This window comes from Podarcis raffonei, chromosome Z, assembly GCF_027172205.1.
Source record: "Podarcis raffonei isolate rPodRaf1 chromosome Z, rPodRaf1.pri, whole genome shotgun sequence".
NCBI lineage: Eukaryota > Metazoa > Chordata > Lepidosauria > Squamata > Lacertidae > Podarcis > Podarcis raffonei.
This window is the reverse complement of record NC_070621.1, coordinates 32,050,225-32,074,199: the sequence shown is the minus strand read 5'-3', so window position 1 is coordinate 32,074,199 and position 23,975 is coordinate 32,050,225. Positions and strand designations below refer to the sequence as shown.

The window sequence follows — 23,975 nt, the reverse complement described above, 5'->3', positions numbered from 1 at the left end:
ATGCTCCACAAATAACCCGGAGATGCATTTTTAATAAAAGGACACATTCTACTCATGTAAAAATGCAGAGATTTCCGGACCGTCCGCAGGCCGGATTTAGAAGGCGATTTGGCTGGATCCGGCCCCCGGGCCTTAGTTTGCCTACCCATGTGCTTTGTTGCTTTCTGCCTTGTGTGCTAGAAGAAACTGGCCACTCCTTTTCCCTCAGTAAAATGTCTTAGATCAGCTCTCAAAAGTTCAGAAGACAAGCATTAATTCAGATTAATTAAAAGAGTGAAAAGTAGTGTAGCCCTTACCTGTTCTGATTCTCTCCCTATCCTCCACTTTTGCAAAGAAACAGTGGATACTTTAAACATTGCAGTTTTGTTAATTCTTAGAATTTAAGTGCCCTTCCTGGGTTCAGACGGGACTCAGGTGGCTCTGTGGGTTAAACCACAGAGCCTAGGACTTGCCGATCAGAAGGTCGGCGGTTCGAATCCCCACGATGAGGGGGTGAGCTCCCATTGCTCGGTCCCTGATCCTGCCAACCTAGCAGTTCGCAAGCACATCAAAGTGCAAGTAGATAAATAGTCCAAGTAGATAGTAGATAGTCGGCTCCCTCGGCCAATAAAGCGAGATGAGCGCCGCAACCCCACAGTTGGCCCCGACTGGACCTAATGGTCAGGGGTCCCTTTACGTTTACCTGGGTTCAGAAAGTGTTGGTGCTTCACAATTACTATTGTTTTGTGTTTTTGATTTTTAATTCAAGATTCTTACTGGAAGGTTTTTATTTTATGGGAGCCAAAGTTTGTGAATCACTTAATTTCTTAATTTAAAGCAGTGTAACCTAGTCTCTCTAATCCCCCAGCAGAACTACAAAACCTGAGGCATCTTTAGTGGAGTTATTCATTAAAATGTAGCTACCGTCTTCAATGCTGCTTTTAGACAACAAATTGTGGTCATGATGCTATAGCTAAATGGTTATGTCAAGATTCAATCTCCAACATGAACAGGCTTCCACAGAAACGAGGTGGCATTAAATTTAGCATTTCACAGCCTTACTAGCCCATTAGTAGTCTAAATATAACAATGTACAAAATAAAATCGGGCTGTTTTCCTCCTTACAGCCAGCTGCTTTCAAAGCATCACATCCCCAAACTGGCATTTCATTCTCTCATTCAAACATCTGACACCTTTGCAGTTGAAGGATTATTGTTGTTGGAGCCTCCTTTGGAATTCATTTGTTCCTGAATTTGCCCTCTCTTGTTCCAACGTGGGTAATGTGTCCAAAGTTCATTTGTTCTCCTAGCATGTTTCTGTGAAGGCTTGGAGGCTTCTTCACTTTGAGCTGGTCACCAGTGCAACAATTAAAACAAACCAGGAACTCTGTCATTGTAGCACTCAGTGGCAGCCAAATCTGCTAAACCAGCCACTCCTCTAAACATTGTAGTTTTTCTAAAACCACAGTTACTATTGTTGAGTCCAATGGGACTTACTCCCAAGTACAGTGGTACCTCCAGTTAAGTACTTAATTCATTCCAGAGGTCCGTTCTTAACCTGAAACTGTTCTTAACCTGAAGCACCACTTTAGCTAATGGGGCCTCCTGCTGCCGCCGGAGCACGATTTCTATTCTCATCCTGAAGCAAAGTTCTTAACCCGAGGTACTATTTCTGGGTTAGCGGAGTCTGTAACCTGAAGCGTATGTAACCTGAAGTGTATGTAACCTGAGGGACCACTGTAATTGTGTGCTGAAAGCCAATTTCAGCCAGGGTCCCAAAGTCCCAATGAATAGGAGAATGTGCAGAGTGCCACCTTCTCCCACCTGTGTAGTGTCAGCTCCTATTTAGCTGAGATTGGGGGCAGAGAGGTGAATAAGAAACAGAAAAGTTTTACGGGCTTAATTCTTGTTTGTTTGACTGCTGGTTAGAAGACCCAGAGGGACAGCTGGTCTTTCCTAGAATCGCCACCCTAAACGCTGGATGTTCTTTGGAAATTAGATTATAGATTTTTGCCAAAGCTCCTGTATCTTTCTCCTGTGCCTGTGGCTCCCACCTGCATGCTTAAGTCAGCCTTCGCTAACCTGCTGTCTTTCAGCCTGCCAGGTGTGCCTGTGCCTTTAAGGGAAACGCAGGGGTAGAAAGAAATCTGCAGGTGACAATTCTGGGGACAGAAAGGGAAACAATGGAGCCTCAAGGCAGGGTCTGGAGGCGGCTGAAAAGTTGGCAGCCATGGGGACTTTTGGATTTCCTTGGGGAACCAGGCTATAAGCTTGAATACACGTGTATTCGCAAGATAACGGGGTTTAATTTATTGGAGGGTGTGTGGTCCCCGCGGGGGTGAAATGGGGAAGCAGAGTCCCTTTAAGCTCGCTGGAGTTTAAACTGGCCAGGGGGCGGGGCTTCGGATCCCTGTTTCTATCAGCTGGGGCGTCCTCGGCGTCTTCTCTACTTCCATGTGCCTGGCGCTGCGGGAGGGCAATGGGTGCTTGGAGCGCGCTCGCTGCTGCACCTCCTCCTCCTCCTTGGCCAAGGGTGCGCGCCTGGCCGCGGCTCCGCTCAGCATCCGGGCGGAGCGCATCCGTGCCCTTTTCCAAGTCCTGCGGGACGGTGGAGAGTCCTGGGGTAGGTAGGGTTCTGGCGGGGGATAAGGGGGGTTGGGGAGCCGCCTCGCGTCGCCTCCGAACTCCGGAGTCCCGTGCAACTTTAGAGACCCCGAACTCTCCTCTGGCTCTTCACCCCAGCCTTGGCTGTGGCTTTGGGGATGTGTCCGGTTGTCCCTCGACCTTGGGTCCTTGGTTTCAGGAGGAAGGGCTGCTGCGCGGATATAGAGCTTTGCGGGGGGTGGGGGGTGGGGAAGAGTGAGGCCAGGGTTACTCTACCCGCAGTATTTCCTGGCAGGGCTGGGGAAAGAGTCGGGTCTGAAAATGCGAAGAGCACGTGTGTATGGACATGGGCAGTGGCGTGTGCGGTTGGGCCGGGGGAGGGTAGTCCCAAGCGCGCAACTTTTAGGGGGCGGGAGCCAGGCGCCCCCACGCAGGGAACCCCGTCCCGCTCTGAGTGCCGCCAGGACCCGGCTTGGACTAGCCGCCGCGCGTCCCAGGCCAGCGTGGGGGAGCGGGATTTGCCTGCCGACCAAGCTTCTCCTGGCAAGGGCAGGCAGGGGCGAAGCGCAGCCCCGCTTGGCTCTGGTGGCCAGGCTGAGTTGACGCGCGGAACCCTTCGCGCCCTGGGCACGTTGGTGGCGAGGGCAGCGCCTGGCGCGGTGGGTTGTGTTGGCCGCGCGCACTCTAGCGCAAAAAAAGGACGGAAAGCCGCTGCGTCTTGGTCCCCCCCAACCCCTCCATTTTTTGGCTTGAGCGCCCCACGTCCCACGCCCTCCTCCTTGGTGCCTTTAGCTTCTGTGGGGAAGGTGAGGTGCAGGCAGAAGTTCCACAGGATAATCCTTGGCCTCCTTGGGTAGGGTTGGGAATGTCCCCTTGTCTGATGCTATGGTGGGCTCCTCACAGTCAGTACCGAACTCTGGATGCACCTGTGGTCAGATTTGGTACAGCGCAGCTCCTCTTTATGTTGTGTTCTTGGTTTTCCTCGAAATGTTTATTTTCTGGAGCCCAACTGCTAACCCAGAGCACCTGCAGAAGAGCAGGAACTTTTGTCACTAGGGGGCGCAAGTCTTTAGAAATCTTAAGGGCTGCACTGCTTGCATGGGCAGGACAGGAGTGCTTCTCAGTCCCAGCTGCTGCAAACCGCAGGAGGGGAGAGTTGCTCTTGTGCTCCTGTCCTGTTTGTGGGTTTCCCCCAAGGAGCATCCGGGTGGCCACTGTGAACAGGATGATGGAGTAGAGGGGCCATTGGCCAGATCCAGTAGACTCCTCTTACTTTCTTCTGTGAATACTTTCTTGTCTGCTCTGAATCTTCCTGCATTGGTTCCTGCACGAGTTCTGGTGTTATGAGAGAGGGAGAAAAACATTTTTCCTACCCACTTTCTGCAAGTCTTGCAGGATTTTAGAACCTCTGGTTCCATTGCCTCTAACTCGCTTTTTCTCTAAACTTCAAAGTTCTGAAAGCTGCATATTTTCCTCCTAGGAGAGTTGTTCCATTGATACGGCTCATCTTAAGAAAACGTCCTGCTTGCATTCCCTTATGTACCTGGTAGCAAAGCAAGTGTTTTGCTCTGTTGGGTTAAAGGTGTCATTTAAAAATAATTCCCCTCTTTTCTCCTAGATTATTTCCGTTCAAAGTGCAATAATGCAATTTTTTCCCACATTTTTTTCCAACACCCTGTGTTGGACCTTTGCCAACATAGTGCCCCCTGAGATGTTTTGGGCTATACCAGGTTGGCGAAGCCTTCTCTAGGACCTGGGTGTGGTTGAGTCTATCAATGGTCAGTGGTTTGAATAGCCAAATAGAACTTCCTGTTGAAGGAGCAGTCTACCTCTGAATACCAACTGCTGGGGAGCCACTTAAGAACATCCAGGGGGATCAGGTTAGTCCTTGATGGAAGCAGGGTGCTGGACTAGATACACCTTGGCTCTGACAGAGAAGGGATCCTCTTTTGAGCAGAGGCCTCACTGTGCAGCAGCTTTCACCAAGTTTGTGTCTTCCAAGTATTTCAGATTGCAACTCCCACAAGGCCCATCATGTTGACTGGACCTGCTGGGAGTTGTTCAAACCATTCACCATGGTTCTCCTATAAGCCCTTTCTGTTATTCATTTTGTTAAGAATAGGACTGTTAAAAGCAGATTGTGAATACCAACAGACCCATCAGATGGGGATGGGGATTTCATAGAATTAGAAGGGACCTGAAGGGTCATCTAGTCCAACCCCTTGCAATGCAGGAATCCCAACTAAAGCATCCATGACAGATGGCCACCCAACCTCTACTGACAAACCTCCAAGCAAGGAGAGCCCACATACCTCCCAAAGCAGGCTGTCCCACTGTCTAAAGACAGGCTAGACATACCTAGCTGCTTCAACCGTTCCTCCTAAGACTTGCTTTCTAGACCCTTGATCATCTTGGTTGCCCTCCTTGGCACAGGTTACAGCTTGTCAACATCCTTCTTAAATTGTGGTGGCCAGAATTGCACAGTATTGCAGGTGTGGTCTGACCAAGGCAGAATAGCAAGGAACTATGCCTTCCCTTGATCTGGACACTATACTTCTGTTGATGCAGCCTGGAACAGTGTTAGCTTTGTTGTTGTTGCTGCTGCATCACACTGTTGACTAGTGTTAAGCATGTGGTCCACCCTTGATTGGTGGAAAGAGAGGAAACGGTGCCAAAAATACAGCCACAGACTAAAGACTTGGGTATACAGATGCATATACAATGTTTTAAGTGCACTATACAAATGAGACACTAGGTGGCGAGGGTGCGCTTATGTCAAATTCAATATATTTCTCAAAACACTTAAAGTATTTTCTTTTTTCACTTTTTATTTTCAATGTTTCAAAAACAAAACAAAACATTTTTTACACACACACACACGCCTACATTAAACCACAGTCCATATCAGTACCTTTATGGGGTTCCCTGAACCCCCGGACTTCCCTCCACCCCTCCCTTGGCTTCCAAAATTTATCTTCCTTTTTAAACTGCATCTAATTGCATTTATCCAAATTATGGTACTTCATTTTTATCCTTTGTTATTTTAAACTACAAGTGCTCTGTCAATCCTGTCAACATTTTAAAATGTTTACAGTGTTCTTTAATATATTCTTTAGAGGTATGTCATTCTTTAGTAAATTGATTAAACACTTGGTGCCTGATTTTCCCGGTCAGCCTTGCCATCTCCACATAGTCCATCATCTTCATTATCCATTCTCCTTTCAATGGGGTCTTTCTTCTTTCCATCCCTGGGCAAGTAGTATTCTTGCCGTTGTCATCGCATACATAAACAGTACTTTCTTATCCTTCGGTAATTCTTCTCCTACCAAACCTAAGAAAAAGGCCTCTGGTATTTTTTAAATATGTGTTTTACTAGTGGGTTTTTTATGTGCATCTAGATTCCACCTTAGAGCTTTTCCAATATTCCTCTTTTACTTTGCCAAAGTGCCCCAAGCCTCTGAGCACCCTAGGTTCTGCCTCTCCCTTTAGAGGACAGGCTCTGTGCTAGCAAAACGTTTCCTGGTGTTCTTCTCACAGGACTGTATTTGCAGGGATGTATCCCAAGATGCCTGATGCAGTGCTTCTCGAAGATGGAGGGGAACTCCCAAGCCATGGCCTGTTCCATCACGAAGCTGCTCTTCCCATTGGCCAGTGTGGAGTTGACATTCTTCGCCACCCAGAATGCAGTGGCCCTCCCAGGTAGGTGGCACTGTGGGTCTTCTTCCAGGCTGAGAAGTCCTAAGGCAGGCTGGCCTTCCAGCTGGGGTTGGGCACATGAGGCTGGGTATCTTCAGAGGGTCAGGAAGTGCACACACACCCTTCCTTCTTCCTGAGTTTCTGAAATGTGGCAAAACTGTAAATATTTTCAAATGTCTTTTTTATTAACGATTTCTTGGTTTAAAAAAGTATGTGCAATGTTTCTTTTTTCAAGTTACATTTTCTACAGGTCAGTTTCATTTGTATCTTTTAAATGTATTTTTAGTAAAGATTTTCTTGATTTACAAAGGTATGTGCAATGTCTCTGTCTTGTACCCCCCCCAGATAACACCCCCCCCATTTGTTGAGACATTAGGAAGAATAGGGGGAAAGAGGTGGAGGGAAAAAAAAGATGAGTGGGGGTGGGGTGGGGTGATTCTATTTTACTTAATATATGTGGGGTTTTGTGTCAGCGTTGCTTGTGCAGGTTCTTTGCTGTTTGCTTGTCTTCCTTTGGTGGTGAGAGAGGTTGGGGTTGGCCTAGGGTGTGGCTGTTCATTTGTGGTTGGCTGTGGTGGTCTTTGTTTTCATGTGTGAGTGGGGTGGGTGGGTGTTTTGGATCAGGTTAGCCATATTGTTTTGTATTCTTTTGGTGGATTTTTGTCACTGTCTTGTTGGGCTACATATGTGATAAAGGGGAGCCATACCGTGGTGAAAGTGTCTTCTTCTATTTGTTCCCGTGTCAGTTTCAGTTTATTGGTTAATTTTTCTAGTAGGGCTAGAAAAATATAGGACTATTTTCCCATAGTTTTTGGTACCATTGGTCCATGTTTACTCCTGACAGGTCTCTCCAGTGTCTGGTTATGACGTTTCTGGCTGCTGAGAGTAGTTGGGTTATGAGTTCTTTGTGGTGTAAGTGTTTATGGGGTCTGGTGCTGTCATCTGCAAAGAGTCCTAATTTGTAGTTTTGCTTTTTATTTCCACTCCCTTCATGTCTGTGGCTGCTCAGATTCAGATTTCTAAAGGTTCCAGAGGCAGGATGAATAAGAAGAGAGACAGTGGGAATCCTTGTTTTGTGCCTTTTTGGAATGCTATGGTATTGGAGTCCCAATTGTTAGTCCTCCATATTGCTGAGGCTTGGAAGTATATTTGTTCGATGATTTGCAGGAAATTGGGGCCAAATTTCATGTTAGTACTGCTAATAGGTACATATTTCCACTCTAAGCAGTCCAAAGCATGGAGGATGTTTATGGACATAATTGTCAGTGGGCATTTAGTTGCAATCATGCACTGTGTGCAATCATGTTCAGTAGTTTCCTGATGGGGTCTGTTATATTGCGACCAGGGACAAATCCAGTCTGGTCTGGGGCTATTAATTTGTGTAGGAAAATTTTTAGGCGGTTGGCCAAGTTTGATGTGAAAATATTGTCGTCTTGGTTTATTAATGAGATTGGGCGGTGTGATTCTACTTTGAGGCTGTCTTTCAGTGTTTTTGGGATGGAGACTATTTTGGAGTAGGATTTGGGGAAGGGCCCACCCTTTTATGATATCATTGAGTAGGCAGGTCATGTAGGGCATCAGGGGTTCTTTGAATTTCCTATAGAATTCTGCTGTAAAGCCATCTGGGCCTGGAGCTTTGTGTGGCTTGAGGTTATTGAGGACCATATCTATTTCCTCTGGGGTGATAGGACTGTCCATGAATTCCTGTTCCTCATCCGTTAAGGTAGGCATGGTCAGTCCTGGTGTTGATATATGAAGTGATGCATTTTCCTTTGATGGGCTTTTCCAATCTATGCCATACAGACATAATTACATGTAATTGCTTTTAATCTAGCTATCTTGCTTATCTACAGTATAGGGTGATTCCCTGCCAACCCGTCTGGGTTGCCCTGTGCCTCTCACCTTGTATTGTCTATCGAACCTATGTAGTTGCGCTGTCCTAGAGTGTGGTGGGTGGGGGAGTAGGGGGTTAGAATTAGATTTGGGTTAAAGAGTGGGGGGGGGGGTAGATTGCAGAAAATATCCTATATGTAGTCCTAAAGGTTTTTATTTGGGGTTTCTTGGGCCATCTGGCATTTAGCTGTTTGGTCCTAGGTCTCAGCTGGCACGGAGGGCCTTGTTTTCACAGGACTGTATTCCCAGGTATGTATCCCAAGACACCTGATGCGCTACTTCTGGAAGATGGAGGGGCAATACCCGGCCATGGCCTGGTCGATCATGGAGCTGCTCTTCCCATCAGCCGGTATGGTGTTGAAGTTCCTTGCCACCCAGAATGCAGTGGCCCTCCAAGGTAGGTGGCATTGTGGGTCTTCTTCCAGGAGGGTGGAGCTTCTGCTGAGAAGTCCTAAGGCCTTCCAGATGGGGTTAGGCACATGAAGCTAGGTATCTTCAGAGGGTCAGGAAGTACACACACACCCATCTTCTTCCTGAGTTTCTGAAATGTGGTGAAACTGTTAATATGAGAGCTTAGCAAAATGAGTAATTCCTTTTTAACTAGACCTTCATCTTTTAACCAACTGTGGACTTCTAAAGTGGGCGGGATGTGCATTCCCTTTCAATTCCCCCCGAACATTTATTATATACTGATTTGAAAGGAAAATATTCAATCAAGGTCAACATCGGTAGAACATCATAAATGTAGAAGCAATGGCCCAGGGGCCATACTATATAGTTTTACCTGAAAGTCAACTTGATTTATTTATCTGGTTATCAAAGCAAACACTGCTGTTTTAGTGCAGGAACTCACATTGTGTGTCCTCTGAATTAAGGGGGGTTTGACCTGTTTATGGTTCAGTAATGTGAACAGTTCTAGTGTGTGTCCATGTCTTACTAAACACATAACAATGTGCTGTACAAATTAATTGAAACAATGAATATCGCACAATACTTTATTGTACAAAACTCACACAGAGATGTACAAAACTTACAGACATGTACATTTTTAATGGATATGACCTCCGCTATTTTAAAGCAGCATTTGAACACGGTTTGGAATGGGGTCTGCTCATTTCGAACAGTTACTGCTGATTTCCGGATCCCTGTACCACACTTGAATCAGGGCCTGAATGAGTTTCTCCATAGTCATGCAGTCTACAGCACAGAGGTGACTTTTGCATATAGCCCACGAATTCTCAATGGGATGTACATCCGGGGAATTCCCTGGCCAATCAAGTACCTGTATTTGCTGTTCTGCTATGAATTTCTTCCCCACTTTTGATGTGTGACAGGGGGCTAGGTCCTGCTCCAGTATCCAAGTACTGTCAGGATACTACTTTTCCAGCTCTGGAGTAACTCTTTCATAGTACCATTGGTGGGACATATTTTCAGGATGGAGCCCTACGATGACCAACATTTAAAATTGGCTTGGCACCTTGTGATTATACTTCTATTTGGTATTTTGATGTTGCTTATATTAATTTGTATTTTATACTGTTATATTTAAGTTAAACCTTTGTATGGAAAAGTGGGGAAATTTTTTTTTTTTACTCAGAGAGGGAAGGAGGAACAGATTAGCTAAGCATGGAAGAGGTAACCGTGTTAGACCAAGGGTGGAGTTTATGGGCAATCTATCCGGAAGACATTTGTATTTCGAGGAGTTAGTGATCTGACTTGGTTACCCTTCCTGCCTTCTCTTCCTTTTCCCTCTCAATCTCCTGAGCTGTGAATCAGGAGATCTTTAATGCTGGATGTTTTTAGATATGCTGTAAGCCCCCCAGAATCCCTTCAGAAAGCCAGCCAAATGGGTGGGGTATAAAGATGATGATGATGATGATGGTGATGATGATTTATTTATACATATAGCTGATGTCCACACTGATCTAAGTGACAGCTGACAGCTGTATTGGAGCAACTGCTGGATCACACTGGCTTGATGGCATTCACTGTGCCATAAACTCAATATTTTTTAAAAAAACGATTCCCCCCCTGATGTGGGGTGGAATTTAGTCAATTTCAACCCGGTGCTTTTCATAACCAAGGGGTTATGAAATGGTCAATTTCAACCCGGTGCTTTTCATAACCAAGGGGAATAGTGAATAGAGAAATGAGAGCCGGTTTCAGCCTTGCCAGCCCATTGAACAAGGCAGCTACATAGGTGAAGAGCCACATCCACACCACAAACCTCAGGGATTTCACTAAAAACACATTAAAAAGGAGCCCTAAAATATGGCAATAGCTGTTGGAAAAGTTACAAGTCACTGCGCATTGTCTTTGTCATTGTCTTTTCTTAGCCATCTGTTATCAGGCTATCAGCTGCAGGGTCATACACTGAAAATATTTTTCTATGTTCCTATATTGGCACAAAAAAGAGAGAGGCACTAGCGGGTTTTTTAAACAAACTAAACAGCTAATATTATTGTCCCTTGGTAAAACCCAGTTAGCCCATGATTTCTTAGACCAAAAAAGCACTAGAAAGCAACATTTGTAAGGGCAGTACAGAACTGACCAAGTGTGAAGGCTGGAGCACTTAGAAGTCACGCACACAAAATGTAAGCCACAAAGAGCAACGTGAAGGTGTTTCCATGCGATGGCTACCTTTGTGCCGCAAGGTATAATGTGCATATTGGTGGGCATTCCAAACCATTCTTCTCCATGGCACGGCCAAGTTAAAAAAACCACCACCACCAAGCCAGCAGCACCCCCAGTATGGCAGTAATGTGTGCCAGCTCTCACGATTCCATTTCTCAGAAGCAGTCATATGATGAATACAGTGCAAAGTCTCTGAGGTTTATGAGGCTTGTGCTGATCCGCTGCCTAGGCTTTAAGTTGCACCTCACTGGGTGGCAGCCTATGTAGTTTTCTGCCGCATTGCCCCTGCTAGAAAGCCTGGAAACCATGTGATTCAGCTTGGACCGGATGGCAGAGTAGTGGAATTCTCTCTCCTTGTTCAGCTTGCGGAAATCATCTGCCCTGTGGTTGGCAGCATAGTCTATGGACCTCAGGGATGTCAGGAGCCCGTAGAGCTTGCCCAGGAGAGGTGGGAAGACAGTGAAGAAAGCAGCCGAGTGCTAGATGAAGTTGAAGTGGCCTTCCAAGAAATGGGAGATACTTCTTTAGATAGCAGCCTCTGACTGTAAAACTTAGTTAAGGACACATGACTTGTGGGGTTGAGGTTTGCACTTCACCCTGGGGTTGTAGCTTGGACATTTGCTGAGGGGTCAAGAGGTGAGGAATTTGAGTCTGGTCCTTCCACAGGTTGGGAAGAAGGAGGTGGGAGGCTGTCCCCAATCTGAGAACAGGACAGCGCTTCCTTCTCTTACCTCCTCGTTCAACGCATCCTTATAACATGCAGTGAATCTTCCCTCCACAGCCTTTCGCAGTCATTTTGATATTTCTACGGGATATTTCTACAAGTCCTCAGCAGACATTTAGCTCTGCTGAGATCAGGAGATTCTGCAAATAGCAGGGGCATGAAGAATTTAATGGTTTTGTGCCAAAGGCTGTATTTAGATGTGGTGATTATTGCTTTGGTGTTCCTGATTATTCTGTTAGGGCTTCTGTCCCCCCCCCCAAGTTTCTTTCACACTACATTACCTGTTCTGCCATGGAACAGTTTCATCACCATCTTTTACAAAGGAAATGGGGCTGCTGCAGTTGGAAAGATGCCTTATTTGGTCATATGGCACAAATGGTCAGAGCCCCATGGTACTAAATTTTAAGATACGCCTGCAAGGAGCACTCTGAATTTTCTGCCATTTGGGGGCATTCAAACTGCAGAATGTTTTAGCTTTCTCTCTCTATGTGTTCTGAGGTGTGCATCCTCAGAAAAGGTTGAGCAAAAGTGAGGCAAAAGTTCTTTGATGGCAGGGTGTAAATTGTGGAGGAGATTATACATTTGAGTTAGATATTTTCCTTTGGGCTGGAGAGTTCTCTTTAGTTTTGATATTTCTCCAGCAAACCCTGTTTTCCTTGTCTTTCATTCAGTTGGAAGTATTGGAGCCAGTCTGTCAAATATATATGGATTTCAAAGTTTTTAATTTATTAATTTCCGCCCCTAATAACATTTTATATGTTGCCCAATTTCCCTTCATGTTTTTCTTTCTTTTTTAAAATAATATTTATTAACAGTTTAAAGAGTATAAAAGAAAGAAAAATAATTCAACAAAACAATACAATACAATCCAAAAACAAAAAACACTACATAACCCTGACACTGAAACAATAAATTAACAAAATACAACAAACACAATTTAAAACACATCCATAATTTCAATATCTTATCTTTCATTCACTTGTTTCCACGACCTCCTCACACCTCCCTTTTTGTATTCCACTTCAACTAACTGTTTCAGCAAATCCTTTCCATCTTCCTCAGTTTTCTGTCCTGTATTTTATCTTAACTTATTTTAACCTTATTTTTTCCCCTTTAACACATTAAAAATCTATTTATACATAATTCCTTATAACCTTTCTGCTAAAGCCATTTAACTTCATTCCAACATTTTTCTAGCATTCATTAATTTTACAGTATTTCTGTAAATAATCTTTGAATTTTCTTCCACCGACTCTTCTCCCTGGTCTCAGATTCTGCCAGTCATTTCCCTTCATGTTTTCCTTCCTAACGCCAAATGCTTCGATGGGTGAAATGCACCAAGGGGTTGTAGGTTCCAGGAGATATTTATATTTTATCCATGGTTTATATAAGGTCTGAGTTGTGTGGCTGCATCTTCTGGTAAGGTGTTGGCAAGGGATTGAATCTGGGTGCAGAAACACAGAAAGGACACTTGTGTTGAGGGGTTTTGGAAGCGTTCATGTTTCTGTACAGACATCAGCTACATGAACGCTTCCAAAACCCCTTAACAAAGAGAGAGCTAAAACATTCTGCAGCTTGATTGCCCCCCTATGACAGAACATTCAGAGTGCTCCTTGCAGGCGTGTCTTAAACTTTAGTACCATGGGGCTCCAACCATTTGTGCCATATGACCAAGCAAGGCATCTTTCCAACTGCAGCAGCCCCATTTCCTTTGTAAAAGATGGAAAAAACACAGTTCCATGGAACAACAGGTAATGTAGTGTGAAAGAAACATTGGGGGGGGGGGGGGGACAGAAGCCCTAACAGAATAATCAGGAAACCAAAGCACTAATCACCACATCTAAATACAGTCTATGGCACAAAACCATTCAATTCTACATGCCCCTGCTATTTGCAGAATCTACTAATTCCAGCAGAGCTAAATCTCTGCTGAGGACTTGTTGCCTCAGTTGGTTGGAATCACTGACTGCAGGTACAAGGCAGGGCACACTGAGCAGACCTCCTGGCCACCCAGGGCTTTAGCCCCCTCAGTATTTCTAGACAGGGTGCTCCATTCCCCAAATATTGAGTGATGCACAAGAGCCAAATACTGGACTTGAAGAATTCCAAGCACATTTATCTTCATTTTTCATTTTGGCCAAAATTATGCCAATAACTGTAAACTAAATTTGGCATCAATTCTGTCTTCATTTGGGGAGGTCTTGGTGGTCTTAACACGCAAATCCAACATTGCAACAGCTTGTGACAAATGTGGACAGATCTTTTGTTTGCTCAGAACAAAGGGCAACACAAAAAACCAACAACTTTGCATATATGCAGCTTGTATGTATATTTTGGATTATAGTTTTTTAGCATCATTTTGAAAGGGGACGTTCAAGAACATGAAAACTGAGGTGTCTTAGGCTGTTTTGCCTCATGGTTTTTGTTGCTGAACTCTAATAGAGAGAACACATGTATACACCCTTTGGACTGTGCCTGATGAAGCACTGCCGTTCACTTCTCTCCTCTTGAAGCATAAACTCTGCTGATGTCTGTTGAGAAACTGCAGCAGAAATTGTAGTGTATATATATGTGTGTGTGTATATATATTTATATATTTATATATTTATATATTTGGGTTTTTTAAAGAAACACCAGCTTAAGATTTATTATGCAAAAAGCTTGTATGAAAAGTTTTGTAAAAAAACAACAACATACCAAAGGAAGTACGATTCATGGATGAAGAAATCAACCTTCCTGCCAAAAAAGATACATGTGTTCTCTCTATTAGGGTTCAGCAACAAAAGCCATGAGGCAAAACAGCCCTAAGACACCTCAGTTTTCATGTTCTTGAAAGTCCCCTCCCCCCCAAAAAAGATGTTAAAAAACTATAATCGAAAATATACATACAAGCTGGATATATGCAAAGTTGTGGGTTTTTTTGTTGCCCTTTTTCTGAGCAAACGACAGATCAGTCCACATTTGTCACAAGCTTTTGCAATGTTGGAAGTGTGCGATTTCAGTAAGAAATCTCCTGACCAGTAAATTAGCATGAAGAATCTGAGTGTTCGGAGCTTTAAAAAATAATAAAAAATTCCGCCCAGTCTCACACACAAACCCTACAAAATATCTTCTTGTGCAAAGTTTCTTCTTGTTTAATACAGCAATATGCTGCCCTGGCCTGCAAATTTTGTTTTCAGGCCGTTGGAAGAGAATAACAGATTGAGGGCAGAAAGTTGGTTCTGGAAGACCAGTCAAGGCATCAGCAACTGGCTGGCCAGACCCATGTTCTACAGTTTATCTGGAAGTGAATGATGGTGGTCTCTTCATTACTGGATGCACGGGGTTAAAACATCTGATCCTTTTCCCGGTCAAGCTCTTTTTTCTCTCTCTCCTTCTATCTTCTGTACAACTGGAGAGGACCTATGGAATCTATGACGTGTTGCAAGATTTCCACAGCTGACTTTGGTGCCTTGCGTGTTAAGACCCCCAAGACCTCCCCAGGTAAAGACACAATTGATGCCAAATTTAGTTTAAGGTTATTGGCATAATTTTGGACAGAATGAAAAATGAAGATAAATGTGCTTGGGATTCTTCAAGTCCAGAATCTGGCTCTTGTGGATCACTTGCTGGCTGCTTCCAGTGGATGCAAATGGTTTCTTTTTCTTTTTTTAATTTTTATTTCAAAACAAAAAAATATTACAAACATCAAATTCAAAATCCATATTCGTTTTCTAACACAAGCTTACTACAGAGATTACCTAAATTAAAATATATCTAATTGCTCTAGGCTTCCCTTTGCTCTATATAAATACAGCGCAATTAACAAATTATATTATAAATGATATTATAGGTTCCCATATACCCCCCACCCCCTTCACCCATGTGTGATCTCAATATTTTACTTCTTCCACCTTGTTGTGTTGTTATAATTTAATAATTATTCAATTGCTTCTATTATTTTCTTGCTTACCTTCAAGTTTTACACATTCTCTATTAATATTTCAATTCCGAGACGATATTTTTTCATGTTTTCCTTCACTCCATCCCACTTTCTAGTTATTCTCTGATTTGAGTGGCCTCTAATAATTGCCGTCAATTTTGCCGTTTCTACAAACTCGCCGAGTTTGTTTTGCCATTCTAATAGTGATGGGATATTCTGGCAGCTGCTGTTGTGTAAAGGAATAGATTTTTTTTGTCTTTGGGAATGTCATCAGATATTAGGCTGAAAGATTTCATTAGGTGATCTACAGCAGGGTTGGGCAGGATAATAGCCCAAATACCTAGAAACATAATCAATTTCTTTTTATTTCGAAACAAAAAAAAAAAATCAAAAAAATCAAAGGTCTGCTCAGTGTGCCTGCCTTGTACCTGCAGCGGGTGATTCCGACCAACTGAGGCAACAAGTCCTCAGCAGAGATTTAGCTCTGCTGGGATTAGTAGATTCTGCAAATAGCAGGATCATGAAGAATTTAATGGTTTTGCGCCAAAGGCTGTATTTAGATGTGGTGATTATTGTTTTGGTGTTCCTGATTATTCTGTTAGGGCTTCTGTTATTTTTTCCAATGTTTCTTTCACACTACATTACCTGTTCTGCCATGGAACAGTTTGCTCGCCATCTTTTACAAAGGAAATGGGGCTGCTGCAGTTGGAAAGATGCCATGCTTGGTCATATGGCCCAAATGGTTGGAGCCCCATGGTATTAAAGTTTAAGACACGCCTGCAAGGAGCACTCTGAATGTTCTGCCATTTGGGGGCAATCAAGCTGCATACTCTTTTACCTTTCTCTGTCTCTATGTGTTCTGAGGTGTGCATCCTCAGAGAAGGTTGAGCGTTTTAAGTGAGACAAAAGTTATTTGATGGCAGGGTGTGAATTGTGGAGGAGATTATACATTTTAGATAGATATTTTACTTTAGGCTGGGTTAGAGTTCTCTTTAGTTTTGATATTTCTCCAGGAAACCCTATTTTCCTTGTCTTTCATTCAGTTGGAAGTATTGGAGCCAGCCTGTCAAATATATATGGGTTTCAAAGTCCTTTCCACTTAATTTATTAATTCCCCCCTCTAATAACATTTTATATGTTGCCCAATTTCCCTTCATGTATTTCTTCTTAACGCCAAAGGCTTCAATGGGTGAAATGCACCAAGGGGTTGTAGGTTCCAGGAGATATTTATATTTTATCCATGGTTTATATAAGGTCTGAGTTGTGTGGCTGTAGCTTTCCGCAGACAGTCCATATCTTTGCAATTTAAGGCTTTTATAACGTTCATAGTCTAGCGCGTGGGACAAAGGAAGATGGCCCACGAGATCCGCCAACTCCCCACCAATCAACGCCCTCAGAATAGACATATACCGTCTTGAGGGGACCCCCAGTTCCCGGCAGGTTGTTTGAATAAAGTCAGATAGCTCAGGAAATCAATGGGGGGTTTATACGCAGGGAAAAGACGTAAGTCAAAATCCCTCAGGGTAAACTCACGTGTAATGCTCCTTGGAACCACATCTCGTGCCTCTTGGCCATAGCTGTACCTTCGGGCAGGGCGATAACTCGGGGCTCGTCCATCCGGACGCTGAGGTTCCTGCCCTTCGTAAGAGCGTCTGGGATGCTGCCCGTACCCCTCCTCTTCCTCGTACCACCGAACCGGCCCGCGGGGCTCCCAAGACCTTTCTGGCGAGTAAACCAGGGCTGGGCTAGGCGGTCGATACATCGTTGGTCGGCGACTTTCCTGGGGTGGGCGCTCCGGCTCTCGATAGTCGTCCTCTGCCCGAACCTCCCTTGGTCATCGCGGTGGTCCCTTGTAGTCATACTCCTCCCGTCTAGTCTGTGGGGCTGCATCAATGGAGTGACCCACTCGGGGATACTTTTCCCGACATAGGAATCCTCCCTGGGTATGACCCAGCACCCACTCGATTGCTTGGCCAGGCGAAAGCTCCATTCCCCTCGGCTGGGCCATCGGCTCTGAACTTGACTTTGAGGGGTTGAGGTTGCGCTTCGCCCCTGGGTTTAACTTGGGACTTTAGTTGTTTTGCAAACTCCTTTTCCCCAAAATTCTTGTAGCTTCCCCGTAACAAAAACCCAACAGGGGATGTTGGCCCCCTCAATATTGGGGGGATTGAGCCCCCATGGCCAGGATTCAACCCAGATGGGAATGCATTTTATTATCTCTGTTTTACAATATTTATTTTTATTTTTTTAAAAAAATTACTTTATTTTCAATGCAAAATCATAAAAAAATTACAAACATTAAATCCAAAATAATACTGTGCAAACAAGAAAGAAAAACAAAACATACAAAAAAGAAAGAAAAACAAAGTAAAAAACAAGACAAAAAAGCAAAAATCTACAAATAAAACCATATCATCGTTCTAATCTAATCAATACATACATATACACATATTGACTTCCTTCCTTTGTTCTAAGACCTCAAAATTTTTACTCTTACTGTATTGTTGTGTCTAATGTAGATTACTTCCATATTTGTACTTTTTAACACCATTTTTCTTTTTCTTTAACCCTGTAAAGCATCATTCATTACATACCAATATGCTTACTCCAGAACAGTGTTTTTTCATATACTCTTTAGCACATCCCCATTCTTTTAATAATTTCTGGTCCGATTGTCCCTATATGAATGCTGTGTGTCTTGCCAGATTTATATATTCACAAAATTTAATTTGCCATTCTTTCATTGATGGAATTTTTCTTCCTTTGATTGTCGGGAATATCGTTTGTGATTATACCTAAAAGGAATGCCTCCGGTTTTTGACTGAAAGATATTTTAAACATCTTTTTGATTTCCTCATAAATTTCATTCCAGAATTGTTTAATAGGTCGGCATTCCCACCACATGTGAAACATTGTTCCTATTTCTTTTTTGCATCTCCAACAGGTATTTTAATTTGTAAATTTTAGCCAATTTTACCGGAGTTAAGTACCATTGGTACACCATTTTCATGAACTTTTCTCTGATTGTATAACATGCCGTAAACTTAATATCCCATTTCCATAATTTATCCCATTGGTCCAGCCGAATTACGTATCCTATATCGCATGCCCATTTAGTCATATTCTTTTACTTCTTCATCCTTTAAGTCCCATTCTAATAATAAATTAAACATTTTGGATATATTCTTTTTTGAGTTTTGTAATAATACTTTTTGTAATTTTGATTCTTCTTTTTCAAATCCTATTGGTTTATCCTGATTGAATATTTGGGCAATTTGGTGATATTGCAACCATGTGGTGCAGTATTGGGTCACCCCTTTGTATGGTCTTAGTTTTAATTGGCCCTGTTCCTCTTTTAGGAGCTGCTGGTATGTTGCCATTCTTCCTATCATATTTTTCTTTTTAACCGATATTACTTCTAACGGTGAGACCCACCATGCGGTTTTCTGTTCTAACAGCCTTCTATGTCTCACCCAGACCTTATATGATGAATTTGTAAATACATGACTTAGAAATTCTTTATGTACCACCACTTTGTTGTAAATTAGATAGGCATACCAACCGTATCTGTTGTTCCATCCCTCCAAGTCTAAAATGTCATTATTATCTAACTTAATCCAGTCTCTGAACCAACTAAAGCATGCTGCATCATAATATATTCTCAGGCCTTCCACATCTGTCACATGTCCCGCTCCGCTACCTATGGTGTGTGTCTTGCAGCTGATGGTGGATGTCATTTGCTTCCCCATAACAACAACCCAATAGGGGATATTGGCCCCCTCAATATTGGGGGGGGGATTGAGCCCCCATGGCCAGGATTCAACCCAGATGGGAATGCATTTAATTATCTGTGTTTTCCAATAAGTCTTGTAGCTTCCTCACCGCTATCGTCTCCACCAGTTTGCCCCAGATTTTTTTTATTGGGGGGGTTAACATTCCAACTTCTCCTCCATCTTTGCCTCGCTGGCCAGTCCCATTTCCTTCACACTGTGTGGTCAAGTATCTCAATGTGGCCTAGATGTGTTCATCCAAATCTGTCGCATGTCCCACTTGGCTGCCTGTGCCCTGAGCCAAATTAATTGTTTGGCCCCATAGGCTGGCTTAAGATGTGGTTTTAAAAAAACCTGTGGATTTTGCTCTAGTTTGCTCTAGTTAGAGTTGCCAATCATTCTGGTTCTTTCCTCTTGGTTAAAAGTTGTTTATTTGTTTGGAAACCTGTTATGGTGAGAGGAATAAATATAATAAAGGAGGGAGAAATCAATCTTGGTGTAGAAAAGCCCAAAAAACTCTGCAAAACCCTGTAATTCTATATTAGAAAAATAGTACAATTGAAGTAGCAAATATTTGCACTGACTGTAAAACTTGGTTAATGACACATGGCCTGAGGGGTTGAGGTTTGCGCTTCATCCTGAGGTTTTAGTTTAGACCTTTGCCACTGCATTTCTGAGGGGAAGAGGGGGAGAGAAGAAGCAGGGGAATAAAGGGTTGTATATAAGAGTAACAGAATGCTTGTGCATTCTGCAACCAGTCAAGCAATAAAGAAGCTCTTGACTGTCAATTTGAGTATGACTCCTGTTCTTGTCTGGGGAAAACTCTGCTCTGGAAGCACACCAGAGAAGCAGAAAAAGGCAAAAGAAGTGTGTGGGAGAAACCTCTAATAGTTTCTCCTAGGGTTGACCTCCGTTACTGGCAAGTAGGCGGGCGTGATGTTAGGAGCCAGTGTTGTGAGTGTGGTTGCTTGCATTGCCTTCTTCCGCCTGTCAGTGACCATCCAGGAGAGGGTGGGAACGAACCGCCCCCAAACCAAGCTGCATCGGAACGAGGGATTACGGTTTGCCAAGGAGAGACGGGACAAACCATTCCTTGGACCTCTGCCAGGATCCAGGAGGAGTCACCCCCCCACCAGTGCTCTTCCAGTATGGGAGAGGACATAAGAACTTAGTGGATCCTTGGGGGGAGGAGTTGTAGGGGTTCCCGAAACCTCTAGCTGTCTTTCGAATGGACAGTGTTGAAAAGAATGCTGGTCTGTATGATCACTATCAATAGTTGTTATTTTTTCCTCATTCAGTGGGGCTTGAAAATAGTTGTGAAAAATCACATCTAAAAAAAACTAAAAAGAAAAAGAAAAGCATTTATTTGGATTTTCACTCTCTCTGCAAAAGGAAAGAAGGGAGAGGCAGTACTTCATCTCGCACAATCATTAGAGTGGTGCATTCAGGGATTAATTAACAAAAACGAGGAGGGAGCTCTGCTTAGAAAGCAGCAAAGAGCTGGCTGCTCCATCCCTTCCCACTGCTGCTGCTGCTGCTGCTAATGGAGGTTTGGAGGAAAATGGGCTGAGTTCTGGGATTCGTCAGGTGGCAGCTGCCATGCCCTCCAGAGTCCCCCTGTCCTCCGTGCTCTGCCGGTCTATGTCGCCATTTGCAGAGGGGTGATTTCCACAGTCCCTCACCATCACACCCCCCCTTCCTCTATGCTAGGGAAAGAAAATTGCAGGAGTTTCCAGTTTCTGTACGTACATCAGCAATAGGTACGCTTCAGTCCTTTCTACACCAAAACGGATTCTCTTTCAAACATGCCATGAGGTGGTAGCACCACAGAGCTCACACCCGCCCTTAATGAACTTTTCAGCTACTTCAACCACTCCACTTTTTCCACGATCTGCATGTTCTTTTCACTCATTTTCTACAACTAGATGAAATCCATGCTACTCTCGCATCAGTAGGAGCCCCACAACCACCAGCCCGTCCCTCCAAATATTAAATATAATATTTTATATATATATATATGATTAATCCGAAAGTCTATATATCTAGCAGGGTATCCTTTCCCCTCTTTTCTGCAGCAAGATTGAACAAGGCACCAACATAGGTGAACACCCACACTACAAACTTTTTTTTTTTGTACTAAGCTTTTCATTTTGTCAGAATGCATCTCTTGTAACTTCAATAATGGAAAGCATTCTGTGTTTACCAATCTTCTCGTACTCCTCTTCTTCCTCCTCCTCTTCATCTCAATATTCCCGTGGTTCTTCCTCTCCCCCCCCCCTTTTGAGAAAAGGTTTGGGTCATCTGAAAAAATCTACCTGCAAGACAGAAGTCACTGGCTTCTTGTGTGGCTTCTCTTTAGCTTCATCTAGCTTCTTTTTTTCTGTACTAAGCTTTTCCAAAACCAGCAGCAGAAAAAGCAGGACGGGATGGAGCAGCCAGCTCTTTGCTCCTTTCCAAGCAGAGCACCCTTTCTGGCTTTTAGGATCCCCTCCTCTTTTTTGTTTTTTAATCCCTGATTGCACCTCCCTAATGACTGCGCCAGATGTAGCACTGCCATTCACTTCTCTCCTCTTGCAGAGAGAATGAAAAATCCATTTGTGGGACATCTTTTCAGGCTAGTGCCCTACCATGACCAACATTTTAAATTTGGCTTGGCGCCCTGTGATTATACTGGTTTTTGGTATTTTGATGTTCCTTATATTAGTGTGTATTTTATATGTTAAAGTTAAACATTTGTATGGGGAAAAGGTATAGGTTTTTTTCCTCAGAGAGGGAAGGAGAAACACATTAGCTAAGCATGGAAGAGGTAACCGTGTTGGACCAAGGGGTGGAGTTTATGGGCAATCTATCCGGAAGACATTTGTATTTCGAGGAGTTAGTGGTCTGACATGGTTACCCTTCCTGCCTTCTCTTTCTTCTCCCTCTCGATCTCCTGAGCCGTGTATCAGGAGATTTTTAATGCTGGATGTTTTTAGATATGCTCTAAGCCTCCCAGAGTCCCTTGGGAAAGCCAGCCAAATGGGTGGGGTATAAAGATGATGATGATGATTTATTTATTACATATAGCTGATGTGCATACAGAAACTGTGAAAAAATTGCAAAGTTTATATTTTAAAAAGATGTATACTACAATCACAGTTGCAAACACTTTCTTTTTGCACTTTCTAAACGGCTAATATTATTGTCCCTTGATGAAACCAAGTTAGCCCATTATTTCTTTGACCAAAAAAGCACTAGAAAGCAACATTTGTAAGGGCAGTACAGAATTAGCCAAGTGTGAAGGCTGGAGCACTTACAAGTGAGGCACACAAAATGTAAGCCACAAAGAGCAACGTGAAGGTGTTTCCATGTGATGGCTACCTTTGCGCCACAAGGTATAATGTGCATATTCTTCTCCATGGCATTGCAAAGCCTGAGAAAGGCTTGCAGTATCACCAAGATGGCTGGGCAGCCAAGTTAATAAAACCACCACCACCAAGCCAGCAGCACCCCCTGTATGGCAATTATGTGTGCCAGCTCTCACGATTCCATTTCTCAGAAGCAGTCATTTGATGAATACAGTGCAAAGTCTCTGAGGTTTATGAGGCTTGTGCTGATCCGCTGCCTAGGCTTTACGTTGCACCTTACTGGGTGGCAGCCTATGTAGTTTTCTGCCGCATTGCCCTTGCTAGACAGCCTGGAAACCATGTGATTCAGCTTGGACCGGATGGCAGAGTAGTGGTTTGCAGCATAGTCTATGGACCTCAGGGATGTCAGTGAGCCCTTAGAGCTTGCCCGGGAGCACTGGGAAGACAGTGAAGAAAGCGACTGAGTGCTAGATGAAGTTGAAGTGGCCTGCCTAGAAATGGGAGATACTTCTTTAGACAGCCTCTGACTGTATAACTTAGTTAAGGACACATGACTTGTGGGGTTGAGGTTTGTACTTCACCCTGGGGTTGTAGCTTGGACATTTGCTTGAGGGGTCAAGAGGTAAGGAATTTGAGTCTGGTCCTTCCACAAGTTGGGAAGGAGGTGGGAGGCTGTCCCCAATCTGAGAACAGGACAGTGCTTCCTTCTCTTCCCTCCTTCTTCACCGCCCCCTTATAACATGCAGTGAATCTTATGTCTTCCCTCCACAGCCTTTCCCAGTCATTTTGATATTTCTCCAGGAAACTCTATTTTTCTTTTTTCATTCAGTTGGAAGTATTGGAGCCATTCTGTCAAATATTTATGGATTTCAATGTCTTTTCATCTCAATATATTATTTCCCCCTCTAATAACATTTTATATGTTTTCCAATTTCCCTTCATGTTTTCCTTCTTAACAGCATAGGCTTCCAAGGTCAACATGCACCAAGGGGTTTTAGCTTCCAGTACGTATTTTTGTGGGAATGTTCAGGGATGCAAGAGAGGATATATTGTCTGATTACCGTATTTTTTGCTCTATAAGATGCACCAGACCACAAGACGCACCTAGTTTTTGGAGGAGGAAAACAAGAAAAAAAATATTCTGAATCCCAGAAGCCAGAACAGCAAGAGGGATCGCTGCACAGTGAAAGCAGTGATCCCTCTTGCTGTTCTGGCTTCTGAGATAGCTGCGCAGCCTGCATTCGCTCCATAAGACGCACACACATTTCCCCTTACTTTTTAGGAGGGAAATAGTGAGTCTTAAAGAGCAAAAAATACGGTATATCCTTTTCCAACTTGTGTTAACAAGTTCCACAATTTAGCAGAGTAACATTCCTCTTTTTTTAAACTTGCAGCGGATGCATTTGC

The 23,975-nt window shown here is 43.6% G+C and overlaps 2 protein-coding genes across 4 annotated transcripts in view; one reads left to right on the top strand and one right to left on the bottom strand.

Moving 5' to 3' along the window:
- DKC1 (dyskerin pseudouridine synthase 1) overlaps nucleotides 1–87 on the bottom strand; it is a 185,729-nt gene extending 185,642 nt beyond the window's left edge. The window contains exon 1 of the mRNA XM_053373847.1: nucleotides 77–87. The gene's annotated coding sequence lies outside the window, so the exon portion shown is untranslated. The remainder of the gene's footprint in view (nucleotides 1–76) is intronic.
- Nucleotides 88–7,891: 7,804 nt separating this feature from the next.
- LOC128406444 (probable G-protein coupled receptor 34) overlaps nucleotides 7,892–23,975 on the top strand; it is a 228,847-nt gene continuing 212,763 nt past the window's right edge. For 2 of the 3 annotated variants that reach the window (XM_053373855.1, XM_053373852.1), the window contains exon 1: nucleotides 8,361–8,568. The gene's annotated coding sequence lies outside the window, so the exon portion shown is untranslated. Of the gene's footprint in view, nucleotides 8,002–8,360; nucleotides 8,569–23,975 lie in introns of those variants that run through there. The other variant, XM_053373853.1, reaches the window with a different exon arrangement.